This window comes from Balaenoptera musculus, chromosome 4 (assembly GCF_009873245.2).
Source record: "Balaenoptera musculus isolate JJ_BM4_2016_0621 chromosome 4, mBalMus1.pri.v3, whole genome shotgun sequence".
Classification (NCBI taxonomy): Eukaryota; Metazoa; Chordata; class Mammalia; order Artiodactyla; family Balaenopteridae; genus Balaenoptera; species Balaenoptera musculus.
This window is the reverse complement of record NC_045788.1, coordinates 137,701,814-137,719,807: the sequence shown is the minus strand read 5'-3', so window position 1 is coordinate 137,719,807 and position 17,994 is coordinate 137,701,814. Positions and strand designations below refer to the sequence as shown.

General features: G+C 42.8%; 1 non-coding gene across 1 annotated transcript; it reads left to right on the top strand.

Annotated features, from left to right (window-relative positions):
- Window positions 1-9,208: 9,208 nt before the first annotated feature.
- On the top strand, window positions 9,209-9,339 carry LOC118895043. The gene has a single exon (XR_005019821.1). It is a non-coding gene; the product is annotated as a small nucleolar RNA SNORA72 (small nucleolar RNA).
- Window positions 9,340-17,994: the final 8,655 nt, after the last annotated feature.

The following is a 17,994-nucleotide window of genomic DNA, read 5'->3' as shown; positions in this document are numbered from 1 at the left end:
GTATATTTTTGCCTCCTTTATCAAAGATAAGGTGACCATATGTGCATGGGTTTATCTCTGGGCTTTCTATCCTGTTCCATTGATCTATATTTCTGTTTTTGTGCCAGTACCATACTGTCTTGATTACTGTAGCTTTCTAATACAGTCTGAAGTCAGGGAGCCTGATTCCTCCAGCTCTGTTTTTCTTTCTCAAGATTGTTTTGGCTATTCACGGTCTTTTGTGTTTCCATACAAATTGTGAGATTCTTTTTCTTGTTCTGTGAAAACTGCCACTGGTAGTTTGATAGGGATTGCATTGAGTCTGTAGATCACTTTGGGTAGTAGAGTCATTTTCACAATGTTGATTCTTCCAATCCAAGAACATGGTATATCTCTCCATCTCTTTGTATCACCTTTAATTTCTTTCATCAGTGTCTTATAGTTTTCTGCATATAGGTCTTTTGTCTCCTTAGGTAGGTTTATTCTTAGGTATTTTATTCTTTTTGTTGCAATGGTAAATGGGAGTGTTTCCTTAATTTCTCTTTCAGATTTTTCATCATTAGTGTATAGGAATGCAAGGGATTTCTGTGCATTAATTTTGTATCCTGCTACTTTACCAAATTCATTGATTAGCTCTAGTAGCTTTCTGGTAGCATCTTTAGGATTCTCTATGTATAGTATCGTGTCATCTGCAAACAGTGACAGCTTTACTTCTTCTTTTCTGATTTGGATTCCTTTTATTTCTTTTTCTTCTCTGATGGCTGTGGCTAAAACTTCCAAAACTATGTTGAATAATAGTGGTGAGAGTGGGTGGCCTTGTCTTGTTCTTGATCTTTGTGGAAATGGTTTAAGTTTTTCACCATTGAGGACAATGTTGGCTGTTGGTTTGTCATATATGGTCTTTATTATGTTGAGGTAAGTTCCCTCTATGCCTACTTTCTGGAGGGTTTTTATCATAAATGGGTGTTGAATTTTGTTGAAAGCTTTCTCTGCATCTATTGAGATTACCATATGGTTTTTCTCCTTCAATTTGTTAATATGGTGTATCACATTGATTGATATGCATATATTGAAGAATCCTTGCCTTCCTGAGATAAACCTCACTTGATCATGGTGTATGATCCTTTTAATGTGCTGTTGGATTCTGTTTGCCAGTATTCTGTTGAGGCTTTTTGCATCTATGTTCATCAGTGATATTGGCCTGTAGTTTTCCTTCTTTGTGACATCTTTGTCTGGTTTTTTTATCAGAGTGACGGTGGCCTCATAGAATGAGTTTGGGAGTGTTCCTCCCTCTGCTATATTTTGGAAGAGTTTGAGAAGGATAGGTATTAGTACTTCCCTAAATATTTGATAGAATTCACCTGTGAAACCATCTGGTTCTGGGCTTTTCTTTGTTGGAAGATTTTTAACCACAGTTTCAATATCAGTGCTTGTGATTGGTCTGTTCATATTTTCTATCTCTTCCTGGTTCTGTCCCAGAAGGTTTTGCATTCTAAGAATTTGTCCATTTCTTCCAGGTTGTCCATTTTATTGGCATATTGTTGCTTGAAGTAATCTCTCATGATCCTTTGTATTTCTGCAGTGTCAGTTGTTACTTCTCCTTTTTCATTTCTAATTCTATTGATTTGTGTCTTCTCCCTTTTTTTCTTCATGAGTCTGGCTAATGGTTTATCAATTTTCTTTATCTTCTCAAAGAACCAGCTTTTAGTTTTATTGATCTTTGCCACAGTTTCCTTCATTTCTTTTACATTTATTTCTGATCTGATCTTATGATTTCTTTCCTTCTGCTAACTTTGGGGTTTTTTTGTTTTTCTTTCTCTAATTGCTTTAGGTATAAGGTTAGGTAGTTTATTTGAGATGTCTCTTGTTTCTTAAGGTAGGATTATATTGCTATAAACTTCCCTCTTACAACTGCTTTTGCTGCATCCCATAGGTTTTGGGTCATCGTGTTTTCATTGCCATTTGTTTCTAGGTATTTTTTGATTTCCTCTTTGAGTTTTTTGGTGATCTCTTGGTCATTAAGTAGTGTATTAGCCCCCATATGTTTGTATTTTTTACAGATTTTTTCCTGTAATTGATATCTTGTCTCATAGCATTGTGGTCAGAAAAGATACTTGATATGATTTCAATATCATATCATAAATGATATGAAAAATTTATCATATTATAAATTTACCAAGGCTTGATTTGTGACCAAAGATATGATCTATCCTGGAGAATGTTCCATGAGCACTTGAGAAGAAAGTGTATTCTGTTGTTTTTGGATGGACTGTACTATAAGTATCAATTAAGTCCATCTTGTTTAATGTATCATTTAAAGCTTGTGTTTCCTTATTTATTTTCATTTTGGATGATATGTCCATTGGTGATAGTGGGGTGTTAAAGTCCCCTACTATGATTGTGTTGCTGTCGATTTCCCCTTTTTTCGCTGTTAGTATTTGCCTTATGTATTGAAGTGCTCCTATGTTGGGTGCATAAATATTTACAATTGTTATACCTTCCTCTTGGATTGATCCCTTGATCATTATGTAGTGTCCTTCTTTGTCTCTTTTAATAGTCTTTGTTTTAAAGTCTATTTCTTCTGATATGAGAATTGCTACTCCAGCTTTCTTTTGATTTCCATTTGCATGGAATATCTTTTTCCATCCCCTCACTTTCAGTCTGTATGTGTCCCTAGGTCTGAAGTGGGTCTCTTGTAGACAGCATATATATGGGTCTTGTTTTTGTATCCATTCAGCCAGTCTATGTCTTTTGGTTGGAGCATTTAATCCATTTACATTTAAGGTAGCTATCGATATGAATGTTCCTATTACCATTTTCTTAATTGTCTTGGGCTTGTTATTGTAAGTCTTTTCCTTCTCTTGTGTTTCCTGCCTAGAAAAGTTCCTTTAGCATTTGTTGTAAAGCTGTTTTGGTGGTGCTGAATTCTCTTAGCTTTTGCTTGTCTGTAAAGATGTTAATTTCTCTATCAAATCTGAATGAGATCCTTGCTTTGTAGAGTAATCTTGGTTTTAGGTTTTTCTCCTTCATCACTTTAAATATGTCCTGCCACTCCCTTCTGGCTTGCAGAGTTTCTGCTGAAAGATCAGCTGTTAGCCTTATGGGGATTCCCTTATGTGTTACTTGTTGTTTTTCCCTTGCTGCTTTTAATATTTGTTCTTTGTATTTAATTTTTGATAGTTTGATTAATATGTGTCTTGGTGTGTTTCTCCTTGGATTTATCCTGTATGGGACTCTCTGTGCTTCCTGGACTTGATTAACTATTTCCTTTCCCATATTAGGGAAGTCTGCAACTAGAATCTCTTCAAATATTTTCTCAGTCCCTTTCTTTTTCTCTTCTTCTTCTGGGACCCCTATAATTCGAATGTTGGTGCATTTAATGTTGTCCCAGAGGTCTCTGAGACTGTCCTCAATTCTTTTCTTTTTTTTTTCTTTATTCTGCCCTGCAGTAGTCATTTCCACTATTTTATCTTCCAGGTCACTTATGCGTTCTTCTGCCTCAGTTATTCTGCTATTGATTCCTTCTAGAGAATTTTTAATTTCATTTATTGTGTTGTTCATCATTGTTTGTTTGCTCTTTATTTCTTCTAAGTCCTTTTTAAATGTTTCTTGTATTTTCTCCATTGTATTTCCAAGATTTTGGATCATCTTTACTATCATTATTCTGAATTCTTTTTCAGGTAGACTGCTTATTTCCTCTTCATTTGTTTGGTCTGTGGGTTTTTACCTTGCTCCTTCATCTGCTGTGTGTTTCTCTGTCTTCTCACTTTGCTTAACTTACTGTGTTTGGGGTCTCTTTTTCGCAGGCTGCAGGTTCATAGTTCCGGTTGTTTTTGGTGTCTTCCCCCAGTGGCTAAGTTTGGTTCAGTGGGCTGTGTAGGCTTCCTGGTGGAGGGGACTAGTGCCTATGTTCTGGTGGATGAGGCTGGATCTTGTCTTTCTGGTGGGCAGGTCCATGTCTGGTGGTGTGTTTTAGGGTGTCTGTGGCCTTATTATGATTTTAGACAGCCTCCCTGTAATGGGTGGGGTTGTGTTCCTGCCTTGCTAGTTGTTTGGCATAGGGTGTCCAGCACTGTAGCTTGCTGGTCGTTGAGTGCAGCTGGGTTTTGGCATTGAGATGGAGATCTCTGGGAGATTTTCACCGTTTGATATTGCATGGAGCTGGAAGGTCTCTGGTGGGCCAATGTCCTGAACTTGGGTCTCCCACCTCAGAGGCATAGCCCTGACGCCTGGCCAGAGCACCAAGAGCTTGTCTTCCACACGGCTCACAATAAAAGGGAGGGAAAGAAAGAAAGAAGATAAAATAAAATAAAAATACAGTAAAATAAAGTTATTAAAATAAAAAATTATTATTTTAAACAATTTTTAAAAAGTAATAAAAATAAAAAAGAAAGAAGAGAGCAACCAAATCAAAAGACAAATCCACCAATGATAACAAGCACTAAAAACTATACTAAAATAAAAAACCAAAAACGGACAGAGCGAACCCTAGGACAGTTGGCAAAAGCAAAGCTATACAGAGAAAATCACACACAGAAGCATACACATACACACTCACAAAAAAAGAAAAAGGGAAAAAAATATATATATATTGTTGCTCCTAAAGTCCACCTCCTGAATTTGGGATGATTCGTTGTCTATTCAGGTATTCAACAGATGCAGGTACATCAAGTTGATTGTGGGGATTTAATCCGCTGCTCCTGAGGCTGCTGGGAGAGATTTCCCTTTCTCTTCTTTGTTCGCACAGCTCCTGGGGTTCAGCTTTGAATTTGGACCCGCCTCTGCGTGTAGGTCGCCTGAGGGTGTCTGTTCTTCGCTCAGACAGGACGGGGTTAAAGGAGCAGCTGCTTCGGGGGCTCTGGCTCACTCAGGCCGGGGGAAGGGAGGGTATGGATGCGGGGTGAGCCTGCGGCGGCAGAGGCCAGTGTGACGTTGCACCAGCCTGAGGCGCGCCGTGTGTTCTCCCAGGGAAGTTGTCCTTGGATCACAGGACGCTGGCAGTGGCGTGCTGCACAGGCTCCCGGGAGGGGCGGTGTGGAGAGTGACCTGGGCTCACACACAGGCTTCTTGGTGGCGGCAGCAGCAGCCTTAGCGTCTCATGCCCATCTCTGGGGTCTGCGCTGATAGCCGCGGCTCGCGCCCGTCTCTGGAGCTCGTTTAGGCGGCGTTCTGAATCCCCTCTCCTTGCGTGCCGGGAAACAAAGAGGCAAGAAAAAGTCTCTTGCCTGTTCGGCAGCTCCAGACCTTTTCCCGGACTCCCTCCCGGCTAGCTGTGGCGCACTAACCCCTTCAGGCTGTGTTCACGCCGCCAACCCCAGTCCTCTCCCTGGGATCTGACCGCAGCCCGAGCCTCAGCTCCCAGCCCCGCCCGCCCCGGCGGCTGAGCAGACAAGCCTCTCGGGCTGGTGAGTGCTGGTCGGCACAGATCCTCTGTGCGGGAATCTCTCTGCTCTGCCCTCCGCACCCCTGTGGCTGCGCTCTCCTCCATGGCTCCGAAGCTTCCCCCTCTGCCACCCACAGTCTCCGCCCGCGAAGGGGCTCCTAGTGTGTGGACACCTTTCCTCCTTCACGGCTCCCTCCCACTGGTGTGGGTCCTGTCCCTATTCTTTTGTCTCTGTTTTTTGTTTTTTCTTTTGCCTTACCCAGGTACAAGTGGGGAGTTTTTTGCCTTTTGGGAGGTCTGAGGTCTTCTGCCAGCGTTCAGTAGGTGTTCTGTAGGAGCTGTTCCACATGTAGATGTATTTCTGATGTATTTGTGGGGAGGAAGGTGATCTACGCGTCTTACTCTTCCGCCATCTTGAAGCTCGTTCTAAAGTTAGTCTTTTAATGGTAAAATTCTATTACAGTAATCATCTTTCCACTTCTTAGTTCTACCTCTTATGTGAGTGTTATTTGTGGGAACACTTTTAAATCCAGCATGAATATCCCCTTGAACCTGGTCACTATTCCTCCAATGTGCCTTGCATTTTTACTGTCCCCACATCTTGACTCATGCCTTTCCCCTTGCCCCTCCCCTCTCCCCCAACTTTATGGCAGGTACTCCTGATCCTACCCCCTCCCTAATCCATTACATCATCCCATCCTAGGAGCCTCAGCCTCTCTGTGAAGCTTACTCAGTCCATAAATTTCTGGGTCCTCTGGACTCACAGAATTTACTATCCTTGTCTTTTTTTGCCATTGGTTCTCCTGCACTGCCTTGTGACATATTTTAATCATTATTTAGTTATATTCTTGCCAACTCACTCTTTGTGAATTTGTCTTCATTTCCCTGGTTAAATAAACTATACTCTCCCTAGGGATGGATCCTGTGCTGTGTATATTGCAATGGTTGAAGAAATACTTGTGAATGGAGAGTCAAAATGCCTAGCTAGCTTAAAAGCTTGAAGTTGGACATGCCTGGATTTAAACAACTGTGGGTGGGTTATTATCTTTATCTGTCGCATGGGGCTTATAATGGCATAGTGTTGTCATTATGTTAAATGAAGTAACTGCTATTCACCAACAGTTAACAGCACATAGCAAGGAATACATTCACAGCTGTATGTTTATTCAACAAATAGTAATTGAGCACTTGCTGGGTGCTTAAGACATGGGCAAAAAAAAAAAAAAAAAAAAGCCAGATATAATTACTGTTTTTGTGAAGTGTACCTTCTGGGTGGAAGAGGCAAAAAAGATAAGTGTTTTCTATTGTAATCTATTGTAGGAACAAGATATTTCCCAGTCCTCTGGTCTTCTGTTATTATTCAAGTCGATGATGTCCACCCTCATTTTACATACTGTGGGGCATCCAGAGCTCTCCTAAATACTCCTGCAGATCCCTCAGGTGACCTAAGGTCTTCTTCTCACCTCTCTCTCAATCTCTGCTCCCTCAGATTCCTGGTTGCCAGCTGAGGTCAAGCCTCCTCTCTACACCGGGGTGTCCCAGGCAAGAACACAGCCTCTTCTCCTTCTTTTGCTCACTTTTACGAAGTGTTGGGGGAAGAGAGAGATGGACTAAAGCTAGTGCAGAGCAAAAGCCAACCTCAAGCTGAATGGCAGATATGGCAGATTAAAGAAGGCCACAATGTCTTTGACATTTTACCATGGAGAGTTGGGGCCTCTGTCCCCTCCCACTGAATCCAAGTGGGCCTGTGACTGCTTTGACCAGTAGAATACAGTGTAAGTGATGCTGTGCCAGATTCCAACGCAGACCTGCAGCCTCCACTTCCTGTCTGTTGGAGCTCTTGTGCTTGGAGCCTGAGCCACCATGCAAGATATTGGACTGCATGATTGTAAACATAATGAAATGTTCATTATTTTACCCTATGGGGTTTGGGTGCTTTGTTACCCAAAAATACACCATCAGAGCATCAGATAATATTCCTTGTGGCCAGTTCTCACCCTCTGTGTCTAGACCCAACCCCAATTTTCTTCATCTCTGAGCCCCCAAACTCCCTGGCCTACCCTGTAAAAACAGAAAATTGAGTCTCTGTTTCAACTACTCCTGTTCCAGACTGTTTAGATACCAGGTGCCTATCTTTGTTTAAATACAAAGCTCCATCGGGGGATCTCCTAAACCAATGTTGTCAACCTTGGGCCTACACTTCTAAAATATTTGAAATAATAGCTTTTTTCTATTGTCCCACATCAAATTCTCTAAGAGGTACCCTCTCACCTCCACTAAAACAGAACCTGAGGGATGGCTTGGGTAGGTATTTCTCCAAGCCACGCAAATAAATATATGGTCTATGTAACACCAATGTGCTTGCTATACGAACACAGCTTTAAGGCACCCCACCCCCAGTACCAGTGTCCATGCAGCTAGTTACCTGCTCATAAGCCCCTTTTTTTGAGTAATTTGGGATTGCTAATTCTCCCTCACTAAGTATAAGCTGAAGAGGACAAAAAGCTATTTATATGCATCCTATACAGAGCAAATATCAGGAGGGCTGATTTTAATTCTTCAGATTACATTATTCTAGTTATTAGGCTTTGATTAATTATGTATTCCTGAAGAGCCTGTGCTGTATACTGGTCACCTGCCTAAGGAGTGCACACAGGTGTGCAAACAACTGTCTAAATGGGAGGAGCCACAGCAGGTGAAAGAAGGATGCCTTGACCCACTCCTTCTGGTCTTGATGGGCAGGTTTTTAGCTGCCCCCTTAATCCATAAACCAATATTCAGTCTTGCACAGCTTAGAGACATAACCCACAGAAAGGGTTAGAGCTTTCTACTTCCAGAGCCTGTTGGGGGTACCAGGAAGGGCGTTTCCTCAGCTGTTTTCCTAAATAGAAGTTGAAGTAATACACAAAAAGAGAAGGACAAGTGGGAGTGTTTGACATGTTATGAGAGTGACTACAGCTGGACCAAGCCAGGTCAAACAGTGGGGCAGAGAGGACCGTAAAAGTCTCCAGGCAAGACACCACAGACATGAGTGAGACATGGCTTCAGGCCCAAGTCTGCCCGGGTCACCCTGTGTAATCTGCTCCATATTTCATCCTTGTCATGAAGGGAAGCCTTCTATTAAGTGCTTATCCATTGATTTGAAAGCTTGTGACCTCAAGCCAGCTCCCATTTAAGAAGTCCTGCCCAAGGTCCTATATAATCTTTGAAAGCTCTATGTATCTTCTTTCCTGTCTTAGTACTGGCTTAACACTTAGTATCACAATTAAATAATAAACAGAAAAAAAACAAAACAAAACACATCAGGGCAACTGACACAGGCCAGTAATCAAATAAATGCACTTTGTTTTGAGCTAAATCAATTGCAAATAAAGTGAAACAAATAAGGGGTGAAATATATATCCTAATTTAAAATTTAAAAAAAAACCTGTTTTCAAATGTCTTATTTGGCTTCCTATGGCTACACGAAAATACTTCCCCAAAAAGCACTCCCAATGCAGGTAAGTGAAGCCAGTACACTCACTTACTTACCTCCTTCATTTGGTCATTAAAACAAAAGCAAAGCAAAAAGTGCTATTGTTTATAACCTTTAAATATGCAACAGGGTACTGTAGCTGGTAGAAATTACCTGAGGGTATGTGCACACTTGAAAAATGAAATGGAAAGTGAAGCCATGATCTCAATAATTCAAGTGGGCTGAATAAATCTTCCTAGAGATCAGCAATTCCTTAAATCATCACACTAGTGTAGCTGTCCTAACTTCCAGGGCTTTGTAAATCCAGGATCATTGTGTGTGCAGTTACAAGCTGCCTGGTATGCATGAGGCATTAAAAAATGCAAGGTTTGCTGTGAATATTCTCTCTCTTCTGATTTTGTAATAACCAGGGCAGGCTAAACATTCACTATATTAAGACCATGCATGTGCCCCCAGACCTAGTTCTTTCCCTAGTGTGGCTTTATAAATGCTGGTGATAAACCAAGTCTGATTTACGTGATGCATCTTATGTGGAAAAGGTCTGTGACTCTAGGTATCTGGTCAACCTTGAGAAATGACAGCACTGCTAGTATAATGACTTTTGAAGATAACCATTGCTAATTTGATGATTACCAGTTGCCATTAAATGAACTGTAATATTATTGTGTCTTATTTTCTAGGCGATTCTGACATCATTAGAAGCATGCCAGAACAGACTGGTGAAAAGTAAATCATGCAAAAAGTTTCTTTAATAAAAACTGGCCAGAGCTTGTTTTAAAAAAAATGCAGGGTTTGGAGAAAGTCTAGATGAAACCAAATTCTCAGTCTACCACTTACTAGCTGTGAGCAATCATAAATACCTAGGCCTTCATTTCCTTATCTTTCAGATAAGTTCAGCAAGAGAACACCCACCAAAGTGTTGTTCTGAGCATGAATGCAGAACAGTGCCTGGCACAGAGGAAACACACAGTGGCTACTAGCTGTTACCATTTAAAAAAATCATTGGATGCAGCCCCTTGGGTTCAGGTGGGTGGGATACTGATAACTTCATTTCACAAATGGCCTTGCTGAAGACCTGAGAGCACAGGGCCCTGGAAATAGGCAGTGTCTCCCTAAGGCACACAGCCATACACCATGCGTACCGACTCATCCAGCTCTGGGCAGCTGATGTAGAGAAGCCACTTCTGGGCCAATCAATCAGTACAGAACGGTGCACTGCAGATCATATAACATGACACACAGTAATAATATCACAGGGTCATCACTGTAGCTGAAACGCTATGTAGACCTGCAAACATTCTTCCTTTTTCATAATTGTTATAATCTTCTTTATGAGCTGGGGAAAGGCACAAGGAGACAAGCTTTAAACTTGCCAATCAAGTGCCCAGTGTTTTCCATTTTAAATGGGCGAGATGGCTCCCTGTCCTTTAGGTAAAGAGTCAGTTTTTCAGATTTGCATCCTGTGCTACCACCACCTCTTGGTGGGCTGGTCTGATCCAGTGCCTGGAATGGAGCCACAAAGTGCACTGGTCCCGCCTTCTCCTTGGCACCTGTACCGGGACTGACTGATCAAGTTGGTGGCCCATGTCATTTGTGCTGTTTGCCAAGTCTGAGCCTTTTGCAGCTTCATTACCTGGTCCCCAGCCTCTGCTTGTCCACAGCCTTCTGCTGTCAATCCCTGTACAAATCAAGGTACCAGGAGCAGGGCTGCAAGCTCCCTATCCAGCCATCAGATGCTGACTGGGGGCATCCCTTGAGAGGCCATCCAAACATCCTTCCAGCTCTCTCCCTCCATCATTCACTCCTTCCGGAGACTTCAGCCTGGAAGGGGAGTGTCCTCTCCCTCTAAGTCCATCATCTTTCCCATCACCCTCCAGGAGGGGAGGGGTGGGTTCTCCTTCTCCCTCTCTAGCAGAGCTTCCCCCCATACTCTCCTCCTTCCTCTGGGAGCTGTTCTTTCATGGCTCAGCTCAGAAGCGGCTAGGGTGTCCTCCATCCTCTGGAAGGTTCTCTGTGATCCAAACCCAGCAGGCGAGACTGTGGGAAGGGAGCCATCAATAAAGATGACAAAGATGAGAATCCACTGCTTTACTGTCCCACGACCACCGTGTGCAGAGGTGTGGGTGTGGGTGTGTGTAAGGTTGTTCAATAGTCACATTTCAACTTAAAATTAGCCATAATTTCTGAGTGTGAAAAGAAAAAGACACTGGGCTGCAGGGAAGGCGGCCAGCCCCGTGCTGAGAACCAAGACTAGATGTGTGGGTAGGACAGTGTGTGTCCAGATCACTGGTGAGGCAGTGAGGATTTGAGAAACAGGAAATGGGATGGTAAAGTGGGCTGGGGATGCAGAGGTCAGGGGCTCACAAGTTGTAGGCAGTGCTGGAAAGCCAGGCAGAGAAATGGGGATTCAGTGCATGGGGCAGAATGGAGCCCACACAGATAGATGGGTGTTCAGGGGCAGGAAGTCCACGGATGAGGAAGGGTCTTCTATCACAGAGCTTTCCCCACAGTGCTCAGAGCAACCCCTGGGGCTCTGTGGTTGGGAGGTGGGGCCCAGTCCCCTGAGGGAGAAGGCACTGGGTAGACAGGACTCTGGGATTACAATCCCCACTGCAGCCACACTGTTCTGCTGCCTTCGTTGTGGTGTAAGAACCAAAATGAAGGCTCCATAGTGTGTGCTGCCTTGACATCTGGTCAACCTGGGAGGGCCCTGAGTCATCTGTCCTGGTCCCCCTCCCCACTACACTCTTGCAGACAAAGTCTCCTAGCCAAGCAACCCTCCTGATAAAGGGGCTCAGGCCCAGGTATTGCTTATCCCTGCATAGAGGGTTTCAGTCCCTGCCAGGCTGAAAAACTATTCAAAGCAGCCAATCACATCCTGCTGTGGGAATCAGGGCCCTCTTGAAAAGAAGAAGGAGGAGAAGAAGAAGGTGGGGAGGGGAGGGGGAAGGGGGAGGAGAAGGAGAAGAAGATAAAAGGAGGAAGGAGAAGGAGATGATGAGTGCAAAAGTACCTTAGTCAGCTGGCTTAGGTATTTAGAGTAGTGGTCCACAAACGACTTTGACCACTTTCCTCTCTTGGGTTACAGGTTTTGAGCACACTCACTGTTCTATGGAGTGTTATTGAGCCGTGAATTGCATGCATATATTACTGTGTTAATAATTCTGTATATACTCTAATATGCAAGAATTTTAAGGAGAATGAGATAAAAGTTACTGTCATAAAAATTATAGTATTTTCTTTCCCCTTATGGACCCCTAAAAACCATGCATAGACTAGTAGTACAGACAGTTCAGAAAAAAATGCCTCCAAGAGCTGAGCCATCATGACACCACGAGGTCAGCTCAGTGATGAGTATCTCTGGTTTCAAGTTCACCTGGGAAGACAAATGGTTTGACTCAAAAAGATCCTACTACCACTGCCAGATGACACCTTAAAGAGCCCAGTCCCTTGACACAGGCTTGCTGGTCAGCCTCTCAGATGCTTGATAATAAAATGACTAAAAGAAACACGAGGCCTGGGGAAGTAAGAGAGGCAGGTTTAGTAGTTATTTTTGTGCATTAATGTTCTTTCCCAAAGGCATTATTTTGCTCCACATTCTAGACTTTCTTCTTACAGATGTCAGAAACATATTTGGTACAATCATAAAAATGTCATTGAGATCAAAGTGACTCCGTGTCCTCCTTCCTTATGTCTGAATTTTTGGATTATGACTCCCAAGTTGTTATTAAGGCAATAATAATGTAGAAAGGCCAGGCTCAGTATGCTGCCTGGAGTTTTATTTTTCATCTTCCTCCCACCAACAAATCTATAGACCTACCATCATCTCTATCCATCTTCCCTGCTTTCCTACTACAAGGAACAAAACTGGTAAATTCCTCTGCTTGTGCTCTGGGTCCCATCTCCTATTCCCTTCTCAGATATCCTACTCCTCACTTATTTTTCTCTCTCCTCTCTCTCTCCCACTCAGATACTTTTATCCCTCCCCACCACGTTATTCATGTCAGTACACAAACCTGATCCATCTTTCAAAGGCACCTCTTTACCTCTTACTCAACTCTAGCTAAAACCTCTGCATGTTTTTCTCCTGTTTCCTGTGAAACAAGTTATGACTCACTGTCTGAATTTAATCACCTAGTCCCCCGCCATCTCTTCATCCTGGTCCTATCTGTCCCCCATTCTTACCACTCTACTCTCTTGTCAAGGACCGTGACCCACCTCCACTGCCAAATTCTGTGGCACTTCTGTGTCATAGCCCCACCAGACCTCCCTGCAGCCTTAGGCACAGTTCCTTCCTCCTTTTCCATACACACCTCTCTCTAGATTTTCTGACTCTGTGCTCTCCTGCTCTTTTCTCCACCACTCTGGGCTCCTTCTCCATCACTTCTGCTGTCTCCGGCTCCTGCCCTACACAACAACCATATGCTGCAGTGTCTATGAATAGGACTTTAGCCCTGCTTCTCCGTCTACACTCCCTTCTTAGGTCTGATCGGTTAAGTTCACATTTGTAAATATCACCCATTCTTTCTAGTCCAAAATTTTATCACTAGTTCAGACTTCTCCTCTGAACCCAAGGCTTATATAATCAATTTCCTGTTTAGTACCTCCATTTAAATATCTTATAGACATTTCAAACTTCTAAAACATCAATGACCAAAACAGCAGCCTGGTTTCCACCCTCCATAATCTGTTTCTCCCTGAGTTTTCTGCACCTCATTATATGACATCATTGCCCACTGGTTGATCAAACTGGAAACGTAGGTGGCCACTCTTCAGTCCTCCTACCCTCCATATCCAATCAGCCACCAAGCCCTATGTGTTACTTTCCTATTGCTTCTCTAACAAATTACCACAAACTTGTGGCTTAAACAATACTCATTTATCATGTTACAGTTTTGAAGGCCACAAGTCTGACATGAGTCTCCCTGGGCCAAAATCAAGGTGTCAGCAGGGCCACGTCCTTTTTGGAGGCTCTAGGAGAGAGTCCATTTCCTTGCTAATTCAGGTTGTCAGCAAAATTGTCTTCCTCGCAACTGTTGGACTGAGAGCCCTTTTCCTTGTTGGCTACCAGCTAAGAGTCTTTCCCAGTTTCTAGAAGCCACCTACACATCTTGGCTCAAAGCCCCCTTCCTCCTTCTTCAAAGCCAGCAATTGTGGGTAAAGTCCCTCTCATGTTTCAAATCTCTTCTTCTATTGCTTCTCTCTAATTCAACTGCAAAAGATTCTCTACTTTTAAGGGTCCATTAGAATGGACCCACTCAGGTAACCCAGGATCTCCCCATCTCAATGTCTGTACTCTTAATCACATCTGCAAACTTCCTTTTTCCAAGGAAGGTAACATATTCACAAGTTCTGGCAATTAGGCATAGACATCTTCAGGAGGCCACTGTTCTGCTTACCAAAGCCCATCTGTTCTGCACCCAACACATCTCAGATCAGTTCACACTTCTCTCTCCACTCCCTCCACCCGCATCCTTCCACCATCCTCTGTTACTGGGCAGATCCAATGGCCTCCTCCTGTTCTTTCTGCTTCCCCTCTTACTCTTCCCATGCGGTTCCTACACAGCAGGCAAAATAATATTCTAAAACCTTAGACACAAAACCTTCTCCTATCTCCAGCTTAACCCTTCACTGTCTTCCCTTTATTGTTGAGACCAAAATTCAAATGCAAAAAGGTCTTTGTGATCTGACCCCACCTCCCTCTCCAGCCTTCTTTTCCACCACTCAACCCCTTGCTCACCAGACTGTGGTCCTTCCTGTTCTCAGAGGATTCTTTACCTTTTTCCAGTTCCTGAAACGCTTGGTTGCATCTCATCCTATAGGCAGCAGACCAAACATTGTCTCCTCAGATCTGCCTTCCCCGACCAACTTAACCTAAATCAGATCCCTGATCTCACTCCATCCCAATTACAGTCACATTACTCTGTTTATTTCCTAACATAACCACGATCACAATTTGTATTTATTTCATCTTTCCATTTATATATTAATATTACATGTTTAGTGTCTCACTCCCCAAGTTGAGCAAAATGAAGGGGCCCTATTCTATCTACGGCGCCATCCAGTGTCTGTGGTGAGTGGTGCAGTGTCTCACACCCAGCAGGCAAGCGATGATTGTTTGTCGACTGACTGAATGAAGGAACCAATGAATAGGACTATTCTCCGAAAGAAACCAGAGTGAGTCACAACCGCATACTCAGCAGGTGAGGAAAACCCTCACTAGGGGTTTTATGCATTCCGTTGTTTTATGAGTGAAAGCAAGGGAAAATAAATCTGCTAATAACCAAGAATACTGCCTGGATCCTGGAAAGCAGAAAACCAAACCAAATGAACAGGAAAAAAATATTTCATCTGCCTCAAGAACTAAGAGCACCAGAATTCTTTGCTTTGAGGTAAGCAGAAGTGAGGTAGAGAACAGATGACATGACTCTGAGCTGGTATTTTAAACTACTGAAGATCTAGGAGGAGTATTACCAAAGTGATAGACGGTCCTGCTCACCAATGGACCCAAACAAACAGTTATTGCCATGAGCTCTTGAGTCCCCATGCTTAGTATTCAAGGGCATGTGGATGTAACTGTGTGAAGTCTTCTTTATTATTGGCTTTTACAGTTCTGTCTTGTCCTTCTAGAGACAATTTGTTCATTGCTTCAGAAAAAAAGTATCTGTTTTACTCCAACAGTTAAGGTCTATATTGCTTGGTTATTTGGCTTCCATCACCACACACATCTTTTCTGAGACACCTCCACGGCTGACAGTTTTCATCTAAAATCATTTTCTATGTCTGTGCTCCTATCCTGGCGAACATTTCAGAATGTGCAGCTTGATCTGTCTTGCTACAGATCTAGAGAAATTGTTCTCCACTGGGGCCATTTTACTCCCCAGGAGACATTGAACATTGCCTGGAGAAATTGTCAGTTGTCACAATTTGGAGACAGGGAAGGTGGAACTGGCACCTGGTGGGTAAAGGCCAGGGACGCTGCTAAGCCTGCTGCAATGCATAGGACACCCTCCACAAAACAGACTTACCAGGTCTAAAATGTCAACGGTGCTGAGGCTGAGAAATCGTTTGCTAGAGGGAGAAAGAACACATGTCAATCAGGTGCTCAATTATATCCTGGCAGCATAAGTTGAGAAGGCACGTTTGGCCACTCAGAGACGGGACCCAGAGCTTCAGTTCCCTTTACAATAACTGATCCAAAGATTAGCATCCTAGCCTAACTCTCTCAAAATAACTCGCTTATCCTTTTTCCAAAACAACATATAATACAATTGAAATCCACTTGACCCTCTCTGGGGCATTTTTGGCTTCTGACTGCTTCCTGAAGCCCCTCTCCCCTTGGTCTCTGGATGCACTTTCTCCCAGTGTGCCCCTCGACCACTTCCTCCCCAGCTCCTTTGTGAGCTGGTCTCCTCCTGCCCACCCACAAAGAAATGGCAGCCTCTCTTCATTCCACCCTGTCTCCCTAGACCATCACATTTACTTTATACTTTTAACTCTACCTATATGCTTGCAACTTCCAGAACTTCATGTCTAGGCCAGAGACCCTGCTGACTTCAATGTTCAGTTGCTTCCTGGGCATTTATGTAAATGTCCTGCAAGCGTCTCAAATTCAATGCACCTAGCATTGAGTTATTATCCTGCTTTCCATGCACAGTCTTGCTCTTTGTCCTCTACATTATGAATTCTCAATGTCTACCCGAGACCCATCCCTGACAGTCAGTCTTGCCTCTTCCCTTTCTTGTGCAACAATTTCCAACTCAATACAAATCAGGCGTCAAGTCCGGTCACACTTTTATCATTAACATCCCTCCCATCCCTCTCCTCCTCTCTCATCCTCACTTCCTTCCCTCAAGTTAGTACCATTTCCTCAACAATTCCCAGAGCCATCTCTCAGTGGGTCTTTAGAATTCTAGTTTTTCCTTTCTTTTATCCAGGCTCCTCTCACCTACTAAAGAGGTCTTTCTAAAACATAAATCCAATCATTTCAATCTACCACTGAAATATGTTAATGCCTCTTGTGTACATGATAGATCAATTCCAAGTGCCTAACCTGGCCCACAGACCCTGCCAATGTCTGAGCTGACCTTCCTTTGCAGCCTTGATTCTCTTTGCATTTCTTCTCACACCAATATTTAGGTCATGCTGAGCTTCTTGCATTTATCAACATGCCCTGCCTATATCTCATCTCATAAACTCTTCTTACACTGTGGGCTCTACCAGAATTATTACACACACACACACACACACACACACACACACATACACACACAACACTTCCTTCCTGGACACATTCCCACCTTCTACTTGAAAAGCTGAGCAGCCTCTCCTTTGGGCCTCATTGCTCTGGTAGATAACTCTGTCTTGGTGCTTCTGATTTATTGCTCTTATTTGTATACATTTATGTCTTCTTTTAGACTATATCCTCTTTGCTTGCAAAAGGCCGTGTTGCACACTGTATGCCCAGCAAACACCACAGCAGCAGGAACAGGGTGGGAACAATAATTATTCATTGAGTTAAGTAATTGAATAAATATCTACTTTGCTCCAAACACCTCCACAAGTCTTGGCTCAGCTGATCGTTGGGACTGAAACATCAACCACTCTGGCTTGAAATCCAGTGTGTCACAATGCTTTTTTGTATCATCTGAAAGTTTAATGTTCACTAGGACTTGTGGACATTAAAATGTGAGTAATACATCAATAGCCCTTCTCCATGGAAATAAAAGACCATGATGAACATTTATGTAAATCAATTTTCATCTTAAATCACCACACTTTTTCCAATTACATAGTATCAGTAAAAGTCAATAGCATAAGTCTTTCAGAATTTCCTTACCATAAATTAATTTGTAGTTTCCTACTCATTTATGCAAGTCAGTAATAGTTGTATAATCTATAGCAAAGCTGAAAACATCAAATGCCTGTTAATGCTAACCTATGCATAAGCTTATCTGCATACCATTTGTCCATCCTACCATTCCCCAGGGCCCTCTCACAAATATAGTGAGAAATTCAACACAGGGAAAAATGATTCTGATGATTTATTCAAATATTACTGTATGAAGAATAAAAATTTTAGCTAGTATTATCTTTGGGTTACTCCATCAAAATAAAACCAATGACTCAAACATAATATGTCAAAAGTCATCTAATT